Source organism: Belonocnema kinseyi, chromosome 2, assembly GCF_010883055.1.
Source record: "Belonocnema kinseyi isolate 2016_QV_RU_SX_M_011 chromosome 2, B_treatae_v1, whole genome shotgun sequence".
Classification (NCBI taxonomy): domain Eukaryota; kingdom Metazoa; phylum Arthropoda; class Insecta; order Hymenoptera; family Cynipidae; genus Belonocnema; species Belonocnema kinseyi.
In genome coordinates, this window is record NC_046658.1 from 50,843,347 (window position 1) to 50,850,186 (window position 6,840).

General features: G+C 31.8%; 1 long non-coding RNA gene across 1 annotated transcript in view; it reads right to left on the reverse strand.

Moving 5' to 3' along the window:
- The window catches only part of LOC117167564, a 253,743-nt gene that overhangs the window by 34,414 nt on the left and 212,489 nt on the right, over positions 1-6,840 (reverse strand). The window contains exon 2 of the long non-coding RNA XR_004466411.1: positions 4,065-4,173. This is a non-coding gene — a long non-coding RNA (uncharacterized LOC117167564). The remainder of the gene's footprint in view (positions 1-4,064; positions 4,174-6,840) is intronic.

The window sequence follows — 6,840 nt, forward strand, 5'->3', positions numbered from 1 at the left end:
TATGTAAATATATATATATATATATATATATCTTTAAATAAAAATATAAAATATTGTTTAATCATTAATAAAGATTAGATTTTATGACAGTCAAAGTGAGTGTCATGAAAATTCCACTCAAGACCTAAATATATGTCTTCAAGACATAGAAACTTCGATTGGAGACGATTGGAGTCAAAAGCAATTGCAGTATTTAAATAATAATAATAGGCTGTATTATTATTTTCTTTCCAAAAATTGGTATTTTTCATAAAAATACCATGGTTTTATCGTCGCAAAATTGTGTTTACAATAGATTTTAAAGTAAGTAAGCCAGAAATTTTAAATATAACTATGGAATATCTAGGAAGACTAATCGAAGTCTTTCTTGAATATGGACCAGGACAAGGGACTTGATTTATGCAAGATATTTTAAAGTGAAGTACTTCTTGAGAAAAATCATTTTAGGTCTGGATTTTCTTCGTGATTCTCATAGTTTAGGATCGTGCTATTTAAAAAATAATGCAATATGTGAATCATAAAGACTATGCAGTAAGTGCGGGATAAGAATTTCGAAGTTTATTTGAAATAAGCTATGGAAAAAATCATTTATCAAATCAGTCGCTTTATCAACTTCCTAGAATATTTAATAATCTACTTTTATTTGATTGCTTTTAAACATAAATTTCGGAAATGTTAGCAAAATGTTCTTGACATTTATTTGATGCTAGAATTAGTGTCAAAATTTAAAGTTAATTCGCGATATGGAAGAAATAAGCTGAAACTCTGTCATGCAAATAATAGTAATTTCTCGATGAAATAAAAAAATATCAATAAAAGTGAGCATGAATTTATTAGCAGCAATTAACGTTTCAAATAAATTATCAACACACTTATGTTCCAGTTTGTGAATTGTATACAGAAAATCACCGATCCTCCAAAGTACACCAAAATCGATGTTCAACTGGGTTGCAACAAATTTGAGTAACACAGATTAAATATGAGAATCTAGGGGGAAATCATGATTTAGAGACTGTTTTTTCTCATTCAGAGCAACGTGAAGTGTTGTCTACAAACTGTCAGTCACCTGTCAAGATGATCTTGTCGGGCGTTATATGAGTGAAATAGATGTTGATAAGCAGGTCAGTTATAATAATAATTACCTACCTTTTAAGTTCCTCCCATTTACCAGTAAGTATTAGTGTCTTTAAATAAAAATTGTCCTTGGCGTGGTATAATTTCCAAATCTTAGGTTAGTTAAAACCAACATGACATTCAAACTATCAATGCTGGTATGTAAAAACTAAGTCGTGAGCGTCTGCATCGAAATTGATGCCTGTGGGGTCGAATACATTTCCTCTAGATTTTCTACATTTGATGACGTGAAGTTAGCTGATGGTTGAACTGAAAACACCTCATTTTATATGTAAGCAGTCAAGACATTTTCCATAAATTCCGGCTTTAGTTTAAATGAGGATGTCTATGACTAACCTAACATTTGGAAGTTATAATTTCATTCTAAGTGACTAGTAGGAACTGTTAAAGGAAAGAAAAATGAAAATTAGGTAAATATTATTTTAAAATGTTTCCGTATTACCATCGCGGTTAAGCACTCAAAAACTTTCGGCATGAGCCAAAATTCAGTCTCAACATGATACATTCCCCTAGATCACCAAATGTGCAACTACGTTCAGAGGATTCAATTTGAGACTGAAAATTCTTAGAAATTCTCATTGGGAAACCATTGAAATTTGAGCTGCAACAAATTCAACACCAGCTTTTTTCTGTGTAACGACACAGATATAACTTTGATTACGACTATTATAGAATGTGAATTTAAACGAGATTCGATCATATAAAAATCAGACCATGGCACATACTTTTTTGACACACTATAAGTTTGCACACATTAAAAGATCAAATTGTGAATTAAAATACATTAAAATATTACACATAGAGTCTCGCATTTCTGTTCTGATCCCGCGCGATTCTCTCCTACACATCACGCGACAGCTTAAAAGAAATTAATATAGGTGGATTGCGCATCACCTGATCATCAACTAAGAATTTGATTATTAGTAAAAGCAAGGCGGAAATCGCCGCAATAGGTCTTCTGCCAAAAATTCAAGCCGTATCTATAATTGCGATGAAGCGCGAACAATTAAATAAAATTACCTTACAAATAATTACGTAGATATTTAAAAATTCGCATCTAAATGATAAACTTCCTCGATAAATATTCAGTTAAGAAATACTAGAACAAAATATATCTGAAACTTTATTATCTCTAAAATGGAAGGGAAATTTCTAGTTATAAATTTCCTCAGCTAATACTGTTGGTCCTATTCAATATTCATGCGGTTATGAATAAGTTTTAAAAACAGTGGCAGATCTTTAACAGAGACACTCTATTGTTCTCTATTACCTGGCGCTTATAAAAATTTGAACTTTTGTGGGCAATATGCTTGCAAATTTATAAAGGAAGTCTTAAAACGGGTTGTTAACAACATAAAAATATTTAATCTTAAAGACTTGAATAAAATAATGCCTAATAATATCAATTAATATAATGTAATAATTTCATAGCATGCTTTTAATTGTAAGTTACTGCTTATGAACCTCCCTTAAAGACGAAAAATGTAGAAGAATGTATAGATGACGTTCTTGTCATGACAGCGATGATATCGAAGTAGTTAAGGGTTGGAAAATTGAATTAAAAAACAACCCATCTGTAGATATACCAATTTGCTCGCGATCGGAGGAAAAGTTTTAGCTGGGTTAACGAGGCTAAAGTTTTGGTGGTTTTGAGCAACACGATATCCGGAAATTACTTGTCAGCCATTCGCTAAGCCAAGTGTATTAAGTGTTTTTTGGGCAGACGGGAAAATGACTCAGTCGGAATGTAAGCACGGAAGTTTGGCACGAGTTTGGCAAACCGCTCGACAACCGGAACACTTTCTATTTCTTCTTCTCATTTTTTTACGAGCCGAAGACTGCGTCCATAAAATAAATCTTCACAAGCGACGAGGGCAGGATTTGCTGTGTATTTCCTGGATCTATTCCAGCAATTCAAATGACCAGTGTAATTTATTCGATAAGAGAATCGATTGCACGGTACCTTGCACACTGTTAAGCATTTTCAAACTTCGTATGCTGAACATAGATATATTGAAAATTTCATGCTCATGAATGATAAACTACTGTGCATGACTGAAATTTTAACATAATTTTTGCTGTATCTAGGCAATGGTTGAAAACTTTAAAACTTTAAAAATTACTTCTGCTAGATCGATATATGCACTTATGTTTTGATAATTTTTGTTTTATGATATATATATGATGTACTTGCAGTACATCTCGAAAAAAGTAGACTTATTTTTAAAGGGCCTTGTGCAATAGGGGGCTTAAAAACGCTTGTTTTTGTCGATGATCTCTCTCTCTCCCTTTCTCTCTATGTATATATTATTATTATTACACCATTAACCCATTTCCCTTTCGGGGTAGGCGTGACTTACTCGGTAGGGGAAAGGGGTAGTGTGTGGAAGGGATAGGGATTTTTCAGATTAATCCAGAATTCTCGTGCTATTTAAGTAAATAACACGTTCGTCCCGCAACACTGCTCCGACCCAGGTTGCTGATCAATCTCTCTAGCAATCACCCCAAGCAAAGAACCTCACGAAGTCGTTATGTAAGGTTCCCCACTAACCCCACTAACTAAACATTAAGATCTAACCAAATCCCTCTCACCTCCACCTCTGGAACGTCTTAAATTATGTTTGGATAAACCCTAAATAAATTTTCCGAAAATACTTAACTGTTGAAAATCATGTAAGAAAGATGAAGCGGGGTTTAAAAACTTTCGTACCCTAACAGAGGGAAGTACGTCGTGCAGAAGCGAAGAAAACAACGTAATTTATGTACGGCCTGTAACACAAAGCGCAAAAGTTTTTCCTAATCCTTAAGATGTCAAGTTAATTCAGGAAATGTAACAGATATCCACAGAAGTAGCTTTTTGAATGACAAGGTTCTTGATTAATTAAATGAAGAGTGAATATGGAAACCACAAAGAGAAATATTCATCTCACCCGTGAAGTAAAGTTGAATCTCCAACACCAGAGTCACCAGTATCAGGAGTACTTTCATGGTGACGTTGTGTGTTCCTCCAGTTCAGTTCCTCATCCTTTGTTGCAGCGCCTGAAAGTACAAATGCATACTAAAATTAATTACCAGGTGAAAATAGAAGTATCAAAGGCAATATTAAAACATTCAAAAAGGAGTGAAATCAATCTGAAAAAACCACCATGCCTTTTTGCTCTATTAAAAACATGACTCTTCAAAAGAGCTTCACTCTGAGTTCTAAGTTAACCCTCAGTGACCACACTTCTGTGGAGTAACACGCTGACCACACTTGGGTCCAAATGACCCAGGCGACAAAAAGCGCTACAAAAAAAATATATTGAATATTTTTACTTGAAAATTTTTTTAGAAGTTCTTAAGAAGTAACTTTAAAAGCTCATGTAGGTCGTCTTGCCGAAATTTACATTTGGATATATTTAAAAAACTGTTAAAGTCCAAAAAGTAGAAAACAGACTATTTTCATTTAGAAATTCAAAACTTTTTTAATTGTCGATATTAAGGGCTAAAAATTTAGTTACGATTTCTCCAGATGTATCACTTTAAAAAAAATAAATAGTAGTTCAGTGGATTATTCAAAAGAATATATTTATTTTGAGGGATGAATGGCGGCAAAAAGAGAAAAAATAAATCATGCGTTTTTGTAAAAATACTATACTGTATTACTTGTTATAAAAAATAATTTTGGGAAATATTGATTAATTCTTGAAATTTAACATTATAGGCATAAAATTAAGACAAACTAAACTAATCTTCCTTTTATCTTATGTTACTGCAATAATCACACATGGAGACGCTGTGCCTTTGGAAAGCAGCACGGCGTGAAACCGCATCTCTTCACTCTATCAAAAAGCGTCGTTTTAGAACGCTATATGTCTTTTAAAAAATGTTTGACACTGAAAAATATACTTTCTAGACTTTATTATCATGCTAAGCATCCTAAAGCGTAGTTAAACTCTTTAAGTATCGACGAATGTTGCAATAGACCTGCTTCCTTTGCATTAAGCTACTTAAAATTTCATTATGAAAGACCTCTGGGTCCCTAAGACCCATGTGTGGTCACTAGGGTGGCTCAAAAAGGCTTTGATTTCTTAGAGGGCAACGATCCCCCCAATTTCATTCCAAACCCAAAAAAAGAAATTCTCTAATTTTTATTTCATTTTTCGATTTTAACAGGTGCCGGTTTTGAGTTAAAGTTTCCCATGTAAAATGCATGGCGAAAAATAACTTTTTTGAGTTTTTGGAATCATTTTTAGGGTTTGAAAAAATGTCACGGCAAAGTATGGGGCCTTTTAGAGAATTGTCCAACTAACAATTTTATGTATCATATATTTGGGTTTAAAACTCCTAACACCCCCACGAGTGCCTGAAAACTACCCTTAAAACAAAAAATGTCAATTCTTCATGAAATCGACATTTCGAGCACTGTATTCTGTTTTTTTTTTACAAAAAATTATTAATATTTAAACAAAAGGAATTGGTTTAAATAATTTCGTTTCGAATTTTATAAACAAAAATTATTACTGTTGATTTAGTGGAATATTTATCAGAGATAAATAATAACTAATTAATAATTAATATAATAATAATTAATTTCTCAGTAATATTTAAGTAATATTTTCATTAGAAATTTTTTTCTAAATAAGATTAATCAAACAGTGTTGAGAAATATTCCACTAAAGCAATGTTAATAATTTTTTAATAAAAAAATTGTTTGCAGAAATTTCATTTGTTTGAACAATTGAAAATTAATAAACTAATGTTAATAAATATTCCACTAGACCAATAGTAATCATTTTTAAGGAAAAAAACGAAGTTTCGAAAAAAATTGTTTCAACAAACCCCATTTGTTTAAATAATGGAACATTAATTAACCAACGTTAATAAATATTTTACTAGATTAATAATAATAACTTTTAGGGGGAAAAACGAATTTTCGAGGAAAAAATTATTTAAACAAATTCTATTTGTTTTAATAATTAAGAATTAATAAAATAAAGATAATAAATATATCCACTATACCAACATTAATAATTTTAAGTACAAAAATACGAGAACACAGTGTTCAAAAGGTCGATTTCAGGAAAGAATGACATTGTTTAAAGGGTAGTTTTCAGGTATTCGTGGGGATGTGTTAGAGGTGTCAAACCCATATATCTGATAGATAAAATCCTTTGTTGGGTAATTCTCTACAGGCCCCCATACTTTCCCGTAAGATTTTTTCAAACCCTAAAAAATTATTCTAAAAACTCAAAAAAGTGATTTTACCCCATGCATTTTACATGCGAACCTTCAAGTCAAAAACGACACCTGTTAAAATAAATAAATAAAAAAATAAAAAGTTAAGGAATTTCTTTTTTCGAATTTGAAATAAAATGAGGGGGATCGTTGCCCTCTAGCATTCAAAAAAAATTTGCCATGCATTTTTGGACCACCCTAGTAGTCACTAAGGGTTAATTAATTAGAATACTGCTTAATCTTTTTCCACGCTACTTTTAACTTTCAAAAACTTTCTTCTTTTATGTATTGTTTAACAAGCTAAAAAAATCAATAATCTATTATTCAGCAAAGCTTAAACAAATTGATGGATGTTAACACTATGGTATTTCTCATTTATATTAAAATTACGAGGGTAGTTCAATAAGTCCTTAGAATGACCAACATATGGCGCGCAAATCGCTCCAAATCATCTGTTTTCAGTCAGCACCACTCCCGACTAGATATATG